A 21,935-nucleotide genomic window follows, 5' to 3' on the forward strand; every position below is an offset into this window, starting at 1 on the left:
ATTCAAGTTACTATTTCAAGCTTTCTGTTCCCCTATTGAACTTGCTCTTTTGTTATCAATATTATGTACTTTTATCACTAGGCTATTGACTATTTTAACACAATTTTTGGAAAAACTAGGTATTTGAGGCACTTGAGTTAAGTAAACATTTCTGTTGTTGATGTCGTTTGTTGTTGTCAACAATGGGTTATTTTCTTTGCTTTATCCTGTTAGGGGATTGATTTAATCCCATTAATAATTATTCACTGCACTAGTGACTTCAAATTCCTTCAGTGATAAACAGAAGATTTCTCTGCTGTGCATTTTACAAAAATATGCACAGGTAAGGGATGCCGGGGGTTTTATACTGTACTTGTACTGCTTCTTCAGCTTTCATCAGACCATGTTGTTATGTAATGAAATCTCTGAAGTTTTCTTTTTTTTCCCAAGTGCTTAGGCTTGCTTCTTAAGCCATTTTGGTATATATGGCTATATTTGGTATGTATGACTATATTTGTATATTTCTCACCACACATCATTAAAACTGGAATAACAAAATTTCAGCAAGAAAATCTGCCTACTGAATAAAATCTAAGCAGAATCTCAATGTAATCATTTAAATTAAAATATATCTTTAAAACCAAATCTAATATATATTAATGACAATACACAAACTGAATATGTTTTCTAATCATTTAGTAGGCAATACTCTAAGAACAGAAATTATTTGGCTAAATGCTTTAATTTAGTTTAACAATAAATGCTTCTAGGACAAAATCATTACTCAAGCATTATTAAATTTCATTATACAAAATAAAAACCGACCAGAATTTCTCATTGTATTGCACTGAAGTCTAAAGTGAACTTTTTGGTGTGTTTGCAGGGAACATAATCCCTGGAAGTTTACACAAATTTCATTACAAAAGTGGCACCAAAAGTATCCAAACTGGATTCCTGCCAATGGAAAGGGATTTAAAGCAGGGTGTTTTGACCCAAATGACTCCAATTTGCTTTTAGACATTTGGTGTTTTAACAAACAAAATGCCCATTAATTTAAGCCATCTGGGAAGTTCTTCTGCACTTGCACCATAAAGTGGAGGATTTTTCTGCCCTGCTATCTTCAGCAGGATATGCTGAGAATTTAACATGAGGCAAGAGAATCTCGACCTATGACCCATTCATCTTCTCTGAGACCAGATCTCTCTGGGCTTTGCTGACATTCTCCCTCCCCTTACCTCTTCTTCCTCCCCTTCTCTCCTTCATTCTTTCATGTGTTCTCCACTGTAAATTCTTCCCCAATCACAGTTTTTTTACGGACTGACACAGGAAAGCAGTATTTTTAGATGTCTGTAATTCAAAATACATTCTCCCTATATATGGCTTTTCCAACATTTATTTTCAAATTAAATTTATGAAGTCTTTAAAAAACGTTTAGCCTTATCCTAAGCTGTCATGTTCATTGAAAGTATGAACGCCTAGTAGAGTCAGTAAAGTGAAGGTGTCCCCAAGCCTCCCTCCCGAAAGCCCTGATATGTCAAGTCTAAGCACAACGAGCTTCTGAGTGGGGCTGATTCGACTTTGCAAACTGCAACCTAACATACCGGTTTGTAATAGTTATTCTATGTACACCCATTGTTTCTAAACTACTGATATATGTAATCATAACACCATTATATATAAAACTTTTAAAAATCAAAAGATTACTTTGTGAAGCACCATATTCTTTTTTCACCCATGGTGCATCTGTAGAGTAAATTGTTATAAATCCTTCTTTCTCGATTCTCCTGGTGAATAAGCTTTAATTTGGTTTGCTTTTGCCTTTAATATAAGTTTTCAAATACCTATAATGTTCTGTTGCTGACGGACAAAAGTCCTCATTGTACCCGTGTTTCCAGCATCAATCTCCAGTGTCTTCTCCTGACAGTCATTTAAATACAAAAGAAGAGCTTTGCCTCAAGAAATCCAGGGAGAACTTTGAGAATATCCAAGAGGAAGAATAGTGTTCATGATTTTGCTTGCACAGTTCTTCTTGCCCTCACATTATGCCCCTAGATCTGTCTGAGAAACCTTAGTATGTCAAAGACCTTGGTCTCTTCATCATGTTATGTATAGACTACTGTTCAAATGGCAGGTGATGAAGCTACGTTTATGAACACTGTTTATTCATATGTGTTGGCATTGAAGACTGTTAAGTGCTGATTAGCTAGGCATCATGACAAGGGCACAGTGACATGTCACTGGCATGCAGTGTTTTCTAATAAACATTGTTACCATTAACGCTCTAACAAGGATGCAAGAAAAAGAGCTACAAAATCAGAAAGAGATGGAAATTCTTGAGAGCTATGCCTGAGACATTTAGATGAAAGCACCTAGGATTACGCTAGTCTCACAAACATGAAAATGCTTACCCTGCTGCTGGCACCCTTGGGATTTCCCTCACGCTGCCCTTCTCATCTGCAATGTCTTCTTTTCTCACCTCTATCAATTCAAACTTGACCTTTGCTTTAAGGCTCAGCTGGAACACAACCCCTCTAACGGAGCTCCTATCAATCTTTCGTTCCTTGGAACATCTAAAGCAATTACAGAACGTGCAGGATAGTGCTTGTATTCCATTACGGATTCCTCAGGACTGCCTAATAAAAGTTACTTTTCCTTCAATCAACAGATAAGGTTCTGTAACATCTTCTGTACCTGTGCTAACTTCATTCCAAGTGGTTCATCTTTGATATGTTTATATTATAACAACAGCTAAAGAAATCTCTAACTATGATATTTTCTTGATTTTATATAATCTATTACTTTACTGACAGATAAAAACAAATTCTATTAATTTATTGATCACATATACAGAATATGCAATAAATATAATTTACCTATTAATGATTCCTTAATTGGCTCTGGTCACTGTGACATAATTTAATAGGAAAGTGAGGATTTTAGGTCAAATTCTTTTAATGTGAACTTAATTTTTAGATTAGTTGCCTCAAAATGAGGATTACAAACTTATCTGAAGAAAACATCCATAAGGAAGTAATTATGAAGCAGAATATACTTTTTATTGCTTTAGAAAAATATATAACCTCATCAGGAAAAGTAAAGCTATGGCAACAGCATCATATAACTAGTTTATTTGTGTTTTTCTTTTGTCAACAGCCATGTTAACATCTGGTAGATAATGTTAACGTCTATATGATACAGAAATATTACCAAAGCAGCCAATTAACATCCAGACAAAAATCTCTGTGACTTATTCTGTACATTTGGTGCCGAACAACAGATCTAACATTTGTTGGAAACAGCCATATTAATATTCTGAAAGAAGTTTAGATTTCAGTACATCCAAAAGAACCAGACAATGGAAGTCAGGAAAGAACAATCTGTTATGTCCCTGCCAAGAGACACCTGGCCCTCTGGATGCTTGAGAGTATTCCTAGCTTATGGAGACAGATCTGACCATGCTTGGGGCAGGTGACTGTCGGCTGAGGGGGGAGAAATACTTTATCGATCATGAAAAGAAATTGTCTAAAGAAGCTTCTACCTTTACAGACACAAGCTCAGCTTAAGATGGCTGTTGTGCTCTATGTGATGAATTGATCCAGGGAAGGACATGGGAAACTCCCATTCAGCACTTTCCTGTTACTTAAAGATACAGAGAACAGTGTCGAGCTAAGCAATAGTGAGCTATCTTCTGCTATATCCTAGTTATAGCACAAAAATCTTTCTCTGTGGTTGATAAGAATTGAAATCCAGTCAGTTTCCACTGAGGTAAAAGAGCAGTAAACTAAACTCTCTGACACTTTCTAAAACCACCCTAAGGTTAAAAAGTCCCCAACCGCTGCTGAAGGCATAAGAATCTTGGAAAGACTTGGATTCAAGTCTTGCCTTGCTCATAAACTGGTTCTGATCGGATATGAACTGATACCATATGTCATCTTGGTCTGCTTTATTTCCTAATATAAATGAGATTCCACTGCTCCTTATATCTTCCCCAAGTGAAATTAAATGAAAAGGGGGAATAATCATTGTAAATCACAGAAGATGGAAGGTAAATTTAAATTGCAGTAACCTGGCTTCTTCACTGTTCTTCATTCCTTTATAGAAAAGTGCACCGTCTGGAGGCCATGACCACTCTACTTAGCCTAGCTTCAGTAACTCAGTGCCATCCTAAAAGCATACTGTTGGAAATGTTTACTGTCAATTGAAGAAGACACCTGCACATTGTATTCATTTGCTACAGAACATTAATGATGTGTAGGCAGATTTGATCTTTGTGTGTTTATCTTGTCATCCAAGAGAAACATTTTTTAAAAACTTGAAGTTTTCAGACGTTTAAACAAAGCTCAAGAAATAGAGTTCCTAGCAAATAATGGCAATCACATTGAGAACTAAGCAAATAAGCTTACTGCATTGTGATCCAAAATGTAGAGTAGACGGTTTGCCAAATTCCGAGATTCTTTTTGGAGCTGAGGAACGAACCCAGAGCCTTGCACTTGCTAGGCAAGCGCTCCACCACTAAGCTAAATCGCCAACCCCAAATTCTGAGATTCTTAAATGCTGTAGGAGAGCTCAGAACTCGGACTTTCCACATTCTATCTCATAAAGAGTTCCTTTTATGCTGTTTATAACCAGCCAGATAACACCACTGTACCTCTGAACATCCATCCAAATTCCTCAGAAGCATTTTCCACAGTGGTTTCTCATCTAGCATGACAGTTTTTCCTAGGTTCCCTCTGACCTTTACCCAGAATAGGTCACAATTGTCCGGTCATCTTCTGAGTCCTTGGTGTGAGGTTCATATTCAATATTTCCTGTGAAAAAATGACTCCAATGAGTAGTATTTCAGATTATATTTTCTTTCTGTATTTTGGAATATTCACATAAACGACATCAAAGTGTGATGTCTCCGGGAGGGTACACTTTACATGCCCAGCCTGAATGTGAATTCTGGACCTTTGTTCTGACTGTTACTCTTCATAAGAGGTCAAAGGATTTTAGATTCCAGAGAAGAGGTGTCCCACCCACAACAGAGAATCATGTAGCAGTGGATAGAAAGGCAACATAAAAAAAAATGTTCCTTGCCTAAGTATCCATAATTTTAAATACTTCAGAAGTCATTTAAATTAGTATAGCTATGCAATAGCTGACTTGGAATATGTTTTATCTGTAGTCACCTTAAAATAGTGATACATTTTTGCTTCTATTTATTAACACATATTAAAAATATGTTGAGAAATTAATTTATAAAAATAACACATTTTTTTTTGGATTGAAGTTATCCTTATGGATTCCAACATGCTGTTTTTGCTCCCATCCTGTCTTTTCCTCAAGGGCAACTGAGGCCTTCACCAAGAAAATAAGGTTGTAAATGTTTCTTCACACAGGTGGGAAACACTGGCTGTCAGGGACAGGATGAAGGGTAAGAAAAACAAAAGTTCTAGTGTAGCATTTGAACACTGAAGAAGGAAACGTAGCTCTTCTATTTGGTATTTTCACCATATTTCGGAGCAGGCATTCTTCCTGTTTGACTTATTAGGTCAGACATTATCTTCCTAGGTTTCTTCTCCCAAGTGGCTTAAGGGAAGTGGCTGAGACTGTTGTCTATTCATCCCTGCAGTGGACTCCCTTTGTTAATGTTGTTCAATTTGTAAAGTTTGTAAACTCTCAAGACAAGAATGTGGCCAAGCTCCTACCTGAGGAGTTCCAGCAGCCAGGCTCCTCTCCTAGACCTTCCTAAAGGTTTCCATCTTCTGTAACTGTCACAAAAGTCAACTCCAACCCCCTCAAGAGGATGCTCCCTAAATTATGCTAGTTTTAGGTGAAGAGTCTGAACAAAAGCCATCAATTCCTGGACTTCCCACAGAAACCCACCATTCCCTGAACAAGAACCCACCAATTCCTGAGTTTCCCCTAAGCTCAGGACTTGAAATCCCACCAAACCTTACCCTGGAATTCTCTACCTAGAAAGCGCTACCTGACAAGAACTCCCATATAAACACCATGCTTTATCCAATTCCCTGCTGACTGCTCACTCCAGGAGTATAGGCAGTCACTCCTGGTTTCATCCCTTCCCACCCTGTACCCTTCAATAAATATACTTTATAATATTTACTGCTGGGTGTGACTCTTTCTTTGGAAAAAGCTGAGAAGTAGTGAATAGAAGAAAGGAAGAATGGAGGAGAAACAGCTCAGCTAGGGATTCCTTCCCCTGGGAGCTGCAACTCCTCTGCTGAAGAGACTTCCTGTCAGAGCTGTAAGCTTCCGGAGCTCCCTTGTCTCAGGATGCCCTTCCCTTGGGACACTGTCCCACCTCAGAACTATGTGCTTCCTGGATTTCTGAGTCCCAGGACACCTTCCCATCTGAACAGGAAGGCCAATAGAGATCACTTGATACATGTTATCGATGTCTGCCTCTATTTTGGTCTTCTTCAATGTAAGGATCAGTGTTGGCTCAGGACCCCCCAAGACCAAGTTCTTAGCACAAAGGAGATTTATTTCCCCAAAGGGGAAAAGGGCAGGGAATAAAGAAGACATGAGATAGAGGATGAAGGAGAAGCAGGAAAGAAAAAGGGAGAGGGGACAAGAATATTTGTCCCCAGAGTGGGGAGAAGGATTGACTCTGGTTAGAGAGGAGACATATGTGGCCCATAGGAAGATGGTGGTTTATAAAAGTTAAAGGAGGAAAACCTGTGTTAGGATGAGGTGTGAAGTTTTAATTGGGCATGTTAATTGGGTAAGCCAAAGGGGGCTTTTGACTTCTCAGCTTGGTTGAATATGTTGGTACCTGGACCTTGGTAGTCAGGCTCAGGAGGAGGAAGTGGCCAAATAGGGGGCTAGACCTCTAGCTTTATGCATGTGATCTAATGGGTTTGTAGCAAGTCAGAGGGGATGGAGGAGAAGGGCAAGGTCTTCCAGAGCCATGTCTGCCGTGTTCAGCCTGGCTAGAGTGCCTTCGATCAGTACCTTGGAATTCAATTTAACACCTGCGTTTTGGATTGTGCTCCCCAGTTCCCATAGAGCTGCATTTCACCCACATCTCAGTCTGGGGTCACTCCTCTCTTTGGCTGCAGTTCACAAGCAGAGGAGAAGCCACTCTTCAGCTCTACGAAGCACAATTACATACATTTTGTATGATTTAAGAAGGCTTTAGATAAAAAGAAAAAAGGGAAGTGAACTCGAAGAGAAAATGTGAAGGGTTTGTATCTGCTTTTTAATTTTACAAGTCCAAGCCACATGCCACTCATCTCCTGACACCTCTTTGTCCCTAGGACAGTACATGATTGTCTGGAGTAGAAATCAGCCTTTGCCCCACTCTCATTTCTGAGTCCAGCTTACCTTCTGGCAAAGAGGCAAAAAGTGTTTTGTGCTTATACCTCTTCTCCTGTCGTCTAGACCCCAATTTTCTGAGCCTAGAGAAGGGAAATGGCTTTCCCTGACTCTAACTCTCTGAGGGCTCTCAAGTCCTTGATTGATTTTCAGTCAAGATTCTTTCGCTTGTTTGGCTCTCTACAGCTGGATTCATATGGACCACGGATATTTGTAGAGACAATGTTGCTCAAGGCTCCTTTAGTATGAACTATCTGTGTGCAGTATTTCCCAACTAGTAGAGTGAAAAGCGTTAAAAACTCCAATGTAGTTGAGGAGGTTTAGATTAGGCATAAAAATTTCCACTAAGCTAGTATTTTCATATTGGCCTCTGCTATACGCATGATTAAAGAACAAAGACACCATAAAAGTAGCAAAGAGAAGCTATGTCAAGATCAAGTGACCATCGGGGAACACCTGATACTTGTACGTCTGTCTGAGGCTATCTGTTTCAAGAGTTTCTCAAGAAGAAAATGGAGGCATATTTTCTGTATTTTAGAAAAACTTTGAAAACCACCCTTCCAGATAAATATTCACCACAAAGGTGAGAAGACAAAGTCTGAGAAAACTCTACCTACCCTTGATAGCTGATAGAAAACTCTGGTAATCCTTTAAATGGAAGATTTGCAATTTTAGCAAAAATGTAACAGATATGCCACAATGGTTATAAGTTGACCATATTATTGCCAGCTATTGGCAATACTCTGTATGGATTCCTCTTATCAGGACCACACTGCTAACAACTATTCTTAAACACTGATTCTTAATTTCAACTTCATAAATTGGTTATGCCAATGACCCTTGTAGTATAAACCTGTTTCATTTTTTTCAGGTCTCTAAAAACATAAGCAAATTTAATATTCAACACATGTTCAAATTTTTACTAATTTACTTAATTATTTACTAAACTTACATTTATCCAAAATTTATTCATTACCATTGTGTGTGGTAGGAGTATTTTGTGCACAATACAGGACACAGATGTGGAAATCAGAAGACAACTTTGTAAAGTTGGTTCTTCTCTTTCACCGTCTTTCAGGTTCAGAGAATCAAAATTGGAGGCCAGGCTCTTGTGGCAAGAAATTTGCACAATGAGCTATCACTGATACTAAATTTAATTATTTTAGTTCACTGGAATTTTTTAATACCTACCTTTCAAAGAGTTACCAATTCTTTTTAAAAATTATATTCTCTAACTGAATTTTAAAATATGAGCATATTTTAATATCATTTGTCCTTTAGGGAGTACGAATTTAAATTAATTAAGCATTATTTGTTAATCTGCCTTAGGTACGGGTAGGGCCTGGACTTATTTCTAATCAGTAAAATACAGAAAGGAAAACAGGCAATCAGAGCTTTGATTAAGTTACTTCTTGTGAAAAGAATGAATTCATTGTTTACACTTCGGGACAAGAAAAAATTAACTGTTTGGATATAATTAAGGTTTATAATCCATGGGCTATATAAAAGCACATTTCAGTTGAGTCCGTGCAAAAGGTTGTAGAGGTCAGAAATTCCTCTAGACCTTATGGAAGAAAGCTGTATCCTCTCGGTTGCTATGAGAAATTTGATTCTGCCACAACACATGAGCTTGGAAAAGAACAGTCAACCTTTAATGATGATACTTGGACTGGAGCCATGAGCAGAAGACCCAGCTAAATTGCCCATATTCTAACTCTGGAACCATGGGAACCATGGAAAACTCAGTGATTGTGCCTTGAGCCAAAAATGTAGTAAGTTCTTATGTATCATTATAAACCCAATGCATTATATTATATGACACATTACATGGCACATAATGGAACATTCTTAGAAGAGGGACATTTAATTTTAATTTTTCAATATGGTATCCCAAACACTAAAAGCGCTACTGGCATAAAGTAGATGCTCCACAGATCTTCGTTGATTGAACATACCAATTCATTAGCATAACACTTGTGGCTTCAAAATACAAATTCTCAAGTATCAATGTTTTAACAGTACAAGCAAGGGATTCTTTTCCTTGCCCAACAAATAAATGAGAATACTTATAAGTATGTTTAACCGTGGGCTTAACTGTCCATGGCCCTGAAAGCTGTGGCAAGACCAACACAAGGATGGAAATAGTGGGATCTGAGTTAGTGGTGCCAATAAATGAGGCAGCCTAAAGTCTCGGGCAATAACCAACTTTATTCAGAGCATCGGACAATGTATACTCTGAGTATTAAGTGAGGTAAAGTGACAAATCACAGGCCTTATCTGACAATGGACAAGCTGCATGTGGCAAACACTTGTATTTTTATAGAGGCATATAAAAAATAACAGTAACCAGTTATAATGAGTGACCAGAAGTTAACTCATTCTTACACAGTACACCTGAGAGGAACAAGGAAATCACATTCCAAGAGCAGCTCCATGTTTTGAAGAAACTGAGGTCAGAAGACTTTTGTCTTGTTTTCTGGGAATTTTCTCACAAGCACTCTAAATTCTTCTCACTTGATTCCATTCTTGGACCATGTTCTGACACGTGATGTTTAAGAACAAGCAATGTTTTCATACTATGGCTTCTCAGAACCCAGATGTCCATTGTCATTTCTTACAACTGAGAGAAATTGTGAGGGTAGAGAAAGCACTTCAGTTGCTGTCGTTATGCCTTGGAAGTGGCATGCTTCTGCACATATTCAACTGCCACGAGCTAGTTCAGTGCTTTGCTTACTCATAAACCATCTGCTGGGCAATGGCAGTCACAAACACTCAGCTACAGGTGAAAGGAGCATCCCTAGAAGTTTCTCCCCTAATTCCTAGGAGCTGGACTTTTGATCTTGAGTAGATAAAATCACACCATGAAGGTTGAATGAATTTGTATATTTCTATGAATTCACATACATTTCAATCAGTATAACTCAAAGAGTAGTTAAATGAGTTGTTTTGCTTTGTATAATATGTTTTATTAGCTCTACTAATTAATTTTAATGGCATAATTAAGGTCACAAATTCCACTACCTATCATTAATCAGAAAGCACACTGAAAGGTCCTAGTCATCCTATTGTACTTGACCATTTGTCCAAAGCAATGACTGACTTACAAACCAATCTACTTCAGCCAAGATTCTCCACGAGCTTACTCTGATTGAAGGATACGTAATAAGGCTGCCAGAAGCTATGGCCTTCAGGAAAGAGAGTTTGTTAGGAAAATCAAGCAGACAAATCTCAGACACTGTAGGAAAAGAACTTGATCAACATGGTTTAAAAATTCATCATCACATATAGTCATTCCTTATTAAAGTCTTCCTCTTTCAATCACTAAAGAATGAGGAGCAGGAAGGAGAGAGAGAAAGGTGGTGAATAACAGTGAAGGTGGGTGCTGTGAGTGAGTGAGTAGAGCCTATGGTGAGAGTTGCTGGCAGGGCAAGGTGATAGGGACTACAGAGACTGGACTGCAGACACAGATGCTCTTCTGGTATGATTGAATCACAAGGAATCTTCAAAACTGGAAAGAATAGTGTGGGGTTTCTTCTGTAGCAACAGATGGACATTAAGACTTTTGGGAAAAGTAATAATATGAATCATAAAACAGGTAGAACCATAAAACTTCAGAACTGAAAACAGCCCACAGAGACTGGCTAATGAAACATTTTATGCTTTAGATAATTAAGTTGAAGTTGAGAGCTGGAAAACTAAATAGCTGGAAGACGAACCCGGCATGCTTGTAGGATAAGTGTGCCTAAAAACATGGAATGATACTGGGTGGTACTGGAATAGGCTTGAGAAAAGGCTGGTGAGAAAGGATGGCTACTAAAATCAAACCATTTGGAGAGAAAGCCACATGCACTGATAGTCCAGGTGAGGCAATGTAGTAAATGGTAGTCTGACTAGAGCATGGCTGGAGTCAAGATGCCAGTTCTAGCCAAACAATGTAAGTTCTACTTTAAATGTATGCTCAATGTGTCATGTCAGGGACATAAACTTCAGTATCATATCCTATCTCCAGAATGAACAGAACTTACATTATTGGCTACAAACTATAAGAAGTGGCTTACAGACATTATCAGATTCGACCCTTACAACAGTTTTTATAATTCATTATAATTCATATGTGGTGTCTACCCAACAAAGACTCATGTGATGAAAGCTGTCTGCCCAGGCATTAAGAAGAGAGTGGTCCAACAGTGGTATTAACCTAAGGAATAGACTCACCTACTGTCAGGTCTAGAATTTGATAGCACTTCATTAAACTAATGGAAGTCAGTCTTAATTGGAAGAATTAGGTCACTGTCAGGGACTAGAAAACACACACTCAGGGGCTATATCTTGTCTTGCTGATCTCCCTGCATCCTGGCCACTAGGAATGAGAAACTTTACTCCCTTGTACACTATTCCCATGAGGTTCAATCCTACTACAGTTCATAAACACTGAGGCAGCCAACAACTCCCTCAGGTATGTGTCGCATTAATAAAAATGATACCAAATTTAACAAAATGGTTGAGAGTCTTTGATTCTGGTCCCACATCAAAGATGGATCAGTTTTGGGGGCCAAAGGCCTAAAAGAAGTAAGGGTCAAAAAGCAGTAGACACATGGTCTCTTAAATTCTTTATACAAGGTGCTGGTGAATGCTTTAGAAAGGTATTCATCAGTTCTCATGTTGAGAAAATATAGAGGGAAAGAGGAAGGTAAAACAAATTCTCAAGCATCTATATCTATAATAAGACTTTCCACTCAAAAAAGCTGAAACCTAACAGGAAGAGAAATTTCAGAAAAATAGAAGAGTTAAAAAGGTTTCCAAATACACAGTAGCTCGGAAATCCAGGATGAAGTGGTTTGAGGTCGTTTGATTATTCATGCCAAATACAATAGAAATATCAAGCTAGAATTTCGGGGGGAAAAATGATGCGTCCAGTATAGCACTGTGACAATTTTAAAGAGGACAATTCAAAAAAAAGACAAAGAATGTGGAACTGGCACACATTGTGTTGAATTTGTATGGAATTTTTTCACTCACTTCTATATCACAGCATCATAAGTAACACCTCTTTTTCATAATCTAACCAAACATTGCATTTGTTTAGAGCCCTTGATTTCTGAAGCATTTGCTTTTCTCAGATCACCTGTGTGTCTACATGTATATACCTGTTCCTTCATATATATATATATATATATTCCAGTCCCTTCCTAGACAAAACAGACATTTCCATCCTTGATAGTAATCACAGCAACACAAACTAGGAAGAAATAGAGTGAGCCAAGACACTGGAGAAGAAGGGTGTACTGACAAAGAGGACGTATCTGACAGACCACTTCCTCTGAGCACGGTTACCTGCCTGGTCACAGTTACCTGCCTGGTTACTGTCATTGTCATTTGCTAGCTTTCTGGCAGGATTCAGGCATGTGCCATAGCTCAAAGAGCAAATACCTCATCTCTGGCAGAAGCGGCCTTACATCTAGATTCCAGCATAGAATTTGTATGCACTTGGGCCTGTTCCTCTCTGGTGTTATGAAACAGTCAAGCAAGATGAATATGGCTGGTAATTTATATCTGAGTCCTGTGCTGAATTATACTTGGATGACTTATTAAATGAAGGATATTATCAATATTACATCTGTCATAAAAGAAGAACTCTGTTTGAATAGATCTAATCCATTCACTGCTTTATGGCATGCATGCCGGCCTCCAGAGGGAGTCACAAATCCAAGCAGCAGTTCTGACTGGTAGTTTTCTTTTCTTTAAGGCATGGCTAAAAATGTGTAAAAAAAAATGCTGCAAACAATACAGAGGATGAGGGTTCCATTTGACTAAGGAGAGAGAGAGAGAGAGGGAGAGAGAGAGAGAGGGAGACGGACAGACAGAGACAGAGAGAGACAGAGACAGAGAGAGACAGAGAGACAGAGACAGAGACAGAGACAGAGAGAGAGAATAAGAAGGCCAGATGGTGAATGTGGTTTCAGATAAGAGAATTGGGACCTTCTTGTTTCCTCACTAGGCTCCATGAAGCAACTTCCCAAAAGGACCTGAATGTGGAAGGTAAAATTCCCTCCACTTGGGGAATATTGTGCTTTTTTAACTAAGCCCTCATCTATTGTACTTTTCTACAAAGCTCTAAAAATTAAACACTAAGTTGTCTCATTTTCTTTAAACAAATTCTCTATTATGTATTTTATTATATTTCTCTTTTATTTGTCATCAGTGGACTATACAACATCTTGAATACAAGGCACAAACCATTTGTTTCAAACTCATGTCTGAAATAAACGCAGATGACTGTCGTTGTTCTAAATCTTACTTAACCCAGAAGACTGCTACAAAGCACGTCACATTATTATTCCCAATTTTTTGATAAGAACATGGAGGCAGAGAGAAAGCCGTTTAAGTTGCCTAAACTAAATGTTTCAGCACTCTACATTCTTCACCCTTAGTCTTTCAGTGTAATTCTTCATTATCCTCGTTTATGTTGCTATAATAAAGCACTCACCAAAACAACTTGTCATGGATATGATTTATTTTAGCTAACAAGTTACAGCCAATCATCAAAGGAAGCTACAGGAGAACCTAGAGGCAAGACATGAAGCAGAGACAGACCATGGAGGAACATAGCTCACATCACTGGCTTACTCCCAGCAGCATCTCAACTGTCCGGGGGTGGAACCATCCATAGTGGGCTGGCCTTTCCCACAAAACTTACCAATCAAGAAATGATAGACATGGCCATATGCCAATCTGTTGGAGATGATTCTTCATTTGAGGTTTCTTCTTTCCAGCTGATGCTAGTTCATGTCGCATTGACAAAACTAACCACCAAACTCATGAAATCATTTGTCCAAGGTAATTTCTTAGAATAGGTGTGTATGTACTGTTCTGCCAACTGGAGGGGCTCACCATCACATGCTCAGTGAAAAAAATAGTATCTCTCCATGGTACTCTGAAAATTTACCCAAGTAACTAAAAGTTCCAAGCAAAAATGTCCTATAAATTGATTGATAACAACAGTTAGTTCTATTGCTAGAAACTTGTGAACAGTGCTCTCTGCTTTCGGAGAGGAAGTACATTTAAAGAGAAGGACTGCCTCTGAAATTTCAGTTTTTTTCATATTATCTGAGACAAAATGAATGTATCAGTTAAGGAAGAGGACTATGTGAGGATCAAAACACGATAGCTGAACCCTGTGAGTAATAGAGTAGGCCATCTTCACCCTGATGGCAAGAAAATAAGCACAGTGCAGGACTGGGAAGCATCAGCTAGGACATTGATCCAGGACCATGAAGGCTTCAGCCACAAGATCCCTACAGGAGAAAAAGTAAATCAGTGGGAAAATCGTGGCCTTCTTATCCAATGGAGAGAGAATAAGAGAACTGTTTTAAATTGTTGTCTTGATGAGGGGAGACTGGGTGTTTCGGCAAGATGAATTAATAATTTGATGATGACTGAACCTTGGACGGAGTCAGAAAAGAGCTGTGTGAAAACAACAGAGATCACCAGGAGACAGACATTGATTTATCCTGTGATTCTGGGTAACTGAACTAAACTAAAAAAAAATTAAATTAAAATCTGAGGAGGCTGCTTCTAAAACATCTTATCAGAAATCACTGTCCAAGCTGTCACCTTTGTCCCATCTGTCAAAGGCAAGCCTGAAACCCAAAACAGAACCAACCAAGCTGGCTCAGATAGAGATTTTTTTTCTGTAAAATTCTCTGCCTCATAGTGAAGGAAGGATTTAGAGTATGAGGGGTGGGAAAGGATCCACACAGAGAAATAAATATCAGAAGGCCCTGTTTCAAATGAGGCAGGAGATTATCCTCTGACCTCAACACCATGGCATGACATGGCTGTACTAAAGCCACAACTAAGCAAGCATACACACGCATGTACACGAACACAATAGAAACTAAAAAGTAAATCCAGTCATGCCGAGATCAGTGAGCGGATGTGCCCAGAGTCATGGTTCCAAATGTTTGCAAAGTATGGAACAAGGTTAACTCAGGAAATGAATTACCCAGAGTCCAGTGCATGTCAAGGAAGCAGGGGAGATAGACACTTGCAGCGAGTCACTAAACTAGAGAAATCCATTTCAGTCCCACTCCAAATAAGGGAATGTTAAAAATCATTCAAAGACAAATTGACTTGCCCTCTTGATATTGGAACAGTAGAAGCTAGGAAACAAAACCAGGCTTCATTCAGGATATGTCTTCCCACATCGGCACTACATCCTGTGACCAGGTTGTAAGAACATGTATGTCTTTCCAGTGAGGTGGTATTGTTGCTTTTTTAAAATGAAGTACGTCTATACATTTTGCTATCCTTGTGCTCCGCTTCTATTCCATAATCACGAGATGTGATTTTAGGGGAAGCTCAGTGGAGGAAGGAGTCAGCAGCCATTGTTAATGAGTCACAGGCCCATGCAGCCACAGGACACAGGGCTCACTACCCTCTAAAAGACAAATTGAACTCGAGCATCAGTCACTGACCTTAGGGAGTGTGATTCTCCAAGGGTGACACGTAAAGAAAAGAAGCCCAGGAGGAGGTAATTCAGGATTTATGGAGTGCTGGGAGCGTTTGAGGGAAGGTGTTTGAAAATAAGCATTAACATGAAAAATAACACATGTTTATCTATACTGTGATCTCACATAATTCCCCAAGTACCTATAGGGTCACTGAGTGTAAGGCTTCAGGCCTCAGTTAACTGCTCTGTCTCCTGGGGACATAATTAACAATTATCATTGCTAAAGGAAAAATAAATACTTTTAAAGTACTCATCGGGTACCTTTGCAGAAAAACTGTAGAACAGAGTGGCTTCCTTTGATATAACAACAGAACAAAACCAGCCAAGAAAAGAGCAATGATTTTAAAAAAGACACATGTTTTATTTATCTGCATATTACAAGTAGATTAGAAACTAATTTTGCAAGCTTAAAGGCATTCCCATTAGCAACACCTACACAGGTTTTTTTAAAAGCTGAATCATATCACGTCAAACTTTAAAATGCACCTTTTCATGGAGAACATGCATGAATCCGCTCACTTGCTGTTCACCAGTTCTCTGCCCTAGCTTTCTAAGTGGCAATTGCTACATCCTGGGTCTCACTCAAATTCTGATGCCAACATTCAGTAGTTACACATCTGGTTCCATTTTGCTCTCTCGTCCTCATCTTTGATAACCCAACGTGCCGGCTTCTGTTCTTTTCCTGTCAGTTTCGGAAACTTCTGAAGTGGCGAGGGAAAGCACTTATCTGCATGTATCAGCAATGTTAAATGGAAATGAGAATGGCCCTCTTGTCTGAGGGTTGAACACTTAATATTCTGCTGAGAAGAAAACTAGTCATTTATTTTGGTACAAATGCTGATCAATCAATGCAATATGTCATGAAGACAAAGACCTGACAATATGACCAATAATTCTACTCTGCTTCATTTTTTTTTATTAAGACCTGTTTAGGTACCTTTATCAGAAAAGAAAACTCAGCTCGTTATTTTTCCCATAATATGTTAATGGGAGGAAGCATTCAACTGTTATTGAAATAAACGCATAGATTACTTAGAGTGCAGAACATAATATCGTGTGCTTCCAAACTTAATCTGGAGATATGGTCCTAGGGTTTCATGGGAGGTGGACTATGCTGAGAAAGGTTATTTTTAGTGGGTACCTACAGTTTGTTAAGCATGAACTGCAGAGCCTCCTAGGACTCAAAGACTCTTGATCTGCATTGCTTCAATGCTAAGACACCTTGTTACACAAGAAGCACAGTACACTTCTTTGATTGTCTTTCTTGCTCATTTGACAGGAAGCCCTATGATACTTGGCATTTTCTTTTTTACATTTCCAATCCTTCATTTCCTACTAAAACTATGGAAATAAATCAGAGCTCAACAAATATTTGCTGAATAAACTGATCGCACTCATTGACTGGTACATTTTTACCAAACACATTTTATTGAGTTCACACATAGACAGGTACAAACAAGTCTGGTAGAAAGACTCCTGTTGCCTGAAAGATTCAAAGGTTTCCAAATGTTCTGTTTCAGGCCTTGTCACCACATAGTTTATCTATTCCCAAGGACTTATGGCTAAGATAGTTTAGACTGTTCTATAGATGAAATGTTGGTGTTCTCTTAGAGTTCATATTGGGAAGCCTAATAACAATAAAGTGGTTAAATGGCATTTTTGTGAAGAGTTTTGAAGAAAATTGGATCTTAAGGGTTAACCCTTCATGAAAACCTTAACCATAGAGAGACAAGATTCATGCATTCATATTTCTCTCCATCCCTCCTCTTTCTTGTCTGTCAGGGAATGATATAGTGAAAAGGTGGCCACCATCAGAAAATAGGAAGAAAGAGAGACTTTATTAGGCATAAGATCTGTGAGAGCCTTGCTCATAAACTCCTCAGTGTGGAGAGAAAATACATTTCTGTGTTCTATACCACCCCGTCTATGATATCTTGCCACGCTGCCCTTGATGGACTAAGACAGACGTAGAAAATGACCATGAGGAAGACAATGGCTTGAGAGAAAAGTGGCCCTTGTGCTTTGTGTAAAATCAAATCAAGCTCTCGAGATTATGATCTGATTACTGCCACAGAAGGGTGCTGTATATTCCTCACAGTCCATTTTCTAGTGATTTTAGAACTTAATTGTCTATACTTGGGTCAATAGCATTGAGCATGGAAGGACATGTGGTAAGATGGTCGTGGCGCTTTGTAGGCGATAATTAAAGTCCTTGCTTTTTAACAGGAAAATCGCTTTTACTCACAGTTTTCTTTGGAGCTGAACAGATCATTGAACTGTACTTGCAGTCCTTCTCTATAAATATGTATCAATACCACACAAATCATCCTCTGTGCTAAGGAGGTTGTACTGTGCCAGTATCAAAGTTGACACGCAGGACTGGGTTGAATATCAAAATGTGCCTCTCTGTAGACCGTTTGTTATGCTGGATGACTCCCTCATTAAAAATGGAGGAATTATTTACTTCATTTCTGTTTATTTAAAGTGGCTCAGAAGCAATTGGATAACAAAGCATTTCCAGCAAAGAGAAATAGTGACACCTTGTGGAACATTCAATATTATCTCTAAGTCTGTCACCATTTCTACCTTCAAAATAAATGTTTAAAAATACACATGCTCTCCCTTGGAAACAAGTGTGCTTTTATATTGGACTTGATACCACATATATTTCATGTTATGTTATGGTACTGATACCAACAACACAGATATCCTCTGAAAAACTAAAAACCTTGAAATTCTTCAGCGACTATCTGGAGCTAATATTGTAAATAGTAATGGTGATGACAAGAGATTTCTCCTTCCAACCTACATCCATCTAAATAACAATGCGCTCTGTAAAGAGCTGGAATCAAGTAACAGGAAGTACAGGAAATTTTATAATAATCAACAGGACTTACCACAGCTCTTGACAAGCTTTTGAATGTCCAAATGCCTATTTTGCATATAATTTCCAAAACTGAATTATAACAAATACAAATAACAAGTCCTCAAATGACTGTAAATTCCAGTGTTAAAATTCCAGTTATTGATCATATCTTAAATAACATACAATAATTGCAGTATTTACAGGATGCAAAATGATAACTCAATATATATAGGCAGTATGTAATGATTGAAGCTGCTTGAGTAGAATTTCAGTATGCTTACAGATATAGAATGTCTGTATTTTAGGGATATATTTTTCTTGTTTGTTATCAAAGATATCATAAATTGTTCTAAACACTCTAACACACTAATGTGGTTTATAGAATAAAGGGGGAAAAATTCCATGGTTAGTAAGTGTGCTGCCTTTCCTAGATGAGTACCTTGCAGTTATGGTGATTCTCATGCTTAGTCAAGAAGTGGCCCCAGAGTTACGCAGAAATCAGTCCTGAAACTTAGTTCCTACCTTAGTCCTGGGTTCCAGTAGACATAGGTTTAAGCTTCCTGTTTAACATAGGACAAGTTTCTAAGCTTCCCTTTATCACTGCGTATTTATCAATGAACCACAAAGCTTTTAATAACTGAATGATGTTTTAAGTATTGTGGCAACAGTACCGGAAAACTATTCTTTCCCTTTCAAGTGTGGCTCTCCTCTGTTGCTGCTCCTCTGGGTCGCGCACTGGGAAGTCTTTGAGTAAACTTGTTGAACAATGCTGTTTCACGTGGAAAGAGAGTGCAGAGCCTCCCCACACCACAGTCTAAGGTTTGCTCAGCAGCCAGGACTAACTAAACATCTGACTCTGCCACTTACCACCTGTGTGATCTTGAGCAAGGTACTAAATTTCTCTGTAACACTGTTTCAGAGCACTTAATAAATGAGGATCAAGCATTATCTTACCTCCTGCAGCTCCGCTGTGAGAATTAAATGTGCTAATGTATGCAAAGCACTGACTGGCACCAGGCAAAAGCCACATAAGCATTCTCCCTTAGCGTAGCATTGTATAAAATAAGTGATAAAGAAAACATTTGGCCTACTCATTAAAATGATCATCAGCGGGTATGGAGGCAGGAGGCAGGTGTCAGGGTCGGGGAGAGGGGAGGAAAGGTGCTTCACTTTCAAATGTGACCAGCCCAGGGGAAACCATCAGAGTCAGATGCTGGACTATTCTAACACTACTATTACTACTGATCACTTTAGTGTGTTTATCTGTTTATGAATACATATGTTCAACCTGAATATGTAATTCATTTCCCCTGCTTAGATAGATGAAACTCTCAGTTTGAGTTTAAATTATGCTCTCTGCTGGGATATAGACATAGTTGGATATTTTCAGCCAACGGAAAGCAGAGGGTCAGCTTGAAATAATTTGAGTAAGAAACTGAAACAGATCTCAGGAAGCAGCTCATCCTGAGAGGAAAAATTTTTTTCTCAAATAAATACAGCCAATAACAAAGTCTGTGGTCTCTAAGCAGGCAGGAGAGTCTTTCCTCACTAGAGTGACTTCTAGTCCCCTTCTTGGTTTATTGAATACTGTTTGTTTTATTGATTTTTTTTTTTTGCTGCTGTTAACTTGTTGGAGATTTGTTCTTTCTGTGTATTCTATGCTGTCTTCAGACTAGCAGTCTTTCTGTGCCCACTTCCAAACTGCTTCCTATGCTGCCTCTTATGTAGCTTACGTTTAAACGAGGAGGAAGAGGTCATCATCACTATGAATTTGACTTTCTAATGAAGAAAACGTTGACACCAACTCCAAGAATGCCATGTTCATCATGCAGAAAGTAGCACGTGGGACCATGGTTTGAAACACCCACTTGAGGTGTTTACCGAAGGAAAGGGAGCTGGGTTTATGAAAGGGTAACATAGAAGAACTAAGCAAAGAGAACTGGAGACAACTCAAGAACCCTAAAGTGCAGGCAGCTTTGAAAAAGACTGAGGCATTTAGCTGAGGAGTGGAGTTTGAGGAAGAGAAGTAGAACTCATACATTCCCTTTCCAAATTATCAAAAGGAAAGTCCTAAAGAATTGCTAAGGACATTTCAAAGAACATTTCAGATGAAAGTTTAAAATGCAGCTTTTATTTGTGACTAACATTCACAGCCATGAACTAGGTACCACTGGTCAAGTTGTTGGATGGTCTCAAACACCTTATCTATTAACATTCCAGTTTTCGTTTACAATTCAGTCAGCGATGTTTTTACATTGTTACTTCTGAGAGCACAAAATTGTAAGCAATGTATTCTTTCTCTTCAAGGTACTTAGTCTTTTGGAGAAATCACAAATGTGGAACAACTAAACAAAAATGAGGACTTCCGTGTAAGGACATCTTTGAAGGGATATCTGATGTCAGATCCATGACTGAAAGATGCCAGAAGTCTTGACAATACACTAGGTATGTACCACATGTAGAGGGCACAATTGAGAATCTCTTAGAAAATTTGTATAACTGAATGGAAGGGTCTACTTCAGAAAGTGGTGATGACCCTAGCGGTGGTATAATAAAAGACCAAGTAAAAAGCCACAGGAATCAAACCTCTCTATCAAATGAGGAAGTCCCACCATATTACTACTCTTATCTGACATTTGAATAGCATTCCTTTTATGGGCACAAAGCCTTTTATACTCCAATATGGAATCACAGATGTTCCAGATTCCATAAAGCTCAATTCTCATTTGAAACTGAGGCAAGAATCATGCCCACGCTCCCCTAGGGTGACTGTTCTTTCTAAAGACCTCGAGTGATTGAGAGTTCGTCACTTCTTGAGACAGCACATTTTTCTTTTTTTAGAAAATAATTAGTATAACTTAAAGCCAAACATGGAAGAGTGAGCAATCCATTTATCTTCTTTCTTCATGTTTGGAATGTAATTAAAACAACTAAATAATTATTAAAGAAAATATCCCCAGTTACAAAGAAGGTATAAAAAAAAAACAAATCAGACAACCAAGTTTTCTCCTTTGTCCACAAAGAAAGCTATCCTTTCTACCCAAGCAGCAGCATGTGGTGTACTGTGTAAAGATGCTAAAACACAAAATTGGCAAGAACCTCACAATAGGCAGTTAATGGTGGGAATAGGAGCACAGCATCATGTGGGAACAGAGGGATTGAGTGTAATTGGACATTGAATAACTTCTGCTAGCCTTCCAGCATACTGGCCACTAGCCAATCTCTCCCTCAATTTTGTCTATGAAATTTTACGTG

The sequence above is a fragment of the Rattus norvegicus genome, chromosome 5 (genome assembly GCF_036323735.1).
Source record: "Rattus norvegicus strain BN/NHsdMcwi chromosome 5, GRCr8, whole genome shotgun sequence".
Taxonomy (NCBI): Eukaryota; Metazoa; Chordata; class Mammalia; order Rodentia; family Muridae; genus Rattus; species Rattus norvegicus.